Below are 667 nucleotides of genomic sequence, written 5' to 3' on the forward strand. Positions count from 1 at the left end.
TCAGGCCGAGGATGCGGTGGCGGGGGTGGTGGTGGTGGGGACAGTTAGGTGAGCAATAAACAGATGGTTTGAGTCCAGCCTAGGACCACCGCCAGTGACACAGGGAGAAAGAGGGTCGGGCGTGGAACGATGCTACAGGAAGACTGTCACACGTCCCACCGCGGGTCCTCTCTGAGTCCCTAAATACCAATGATGCTTAAGAGACGTTTCTTCAGTGGCGTAGCCGCTGATCCAATACCTATGCTTCTGTGGCAACTGTATGTAAACTGTATGTAAACCAAATAAATGAATGGATGAGTGAACAAATAGATAAACAAATGACATGAAATTGGAAGAGGAACTATTTGAGAAGCAGAAAAGAGGAAAGGGATTAGTGGGAATGCAATAGAGGATGAACGTGATATATAGATAGATAGATAGATAGATAGATAGATAGATAGATAGATAGATAGATAGATAGATAGATAGATAGATAGAAACACACACACACATTGCATGCTCACCCAGCACCCTGCAGCACAGGTGGGTGGCCGGGTGCCACTAAGATCATCAGGTTTGTGGTGGAGAAATGGGAGAGAAGAAGTGGAGCGGTCTGTGCACTGTGGAGAGAAAAGGAACTGAAGCCCTGACGGTGGTGAGGAACAGGCTGATAAGGGGGTCTATGTTG

This window comes from Myodes glareolus, chromosome 18 (assembly GCF_982192425.1).
Source record: "Myodes glareolus chromosome 18, mMyoGla1.1, whole genome shotgun sequence".
Taxonomy (NCBI): Eukaryota; Metazoa; Chordata; class Mammalia; order Rodentia; family Cricetidae; genus Myodes; species Myodes glareolus.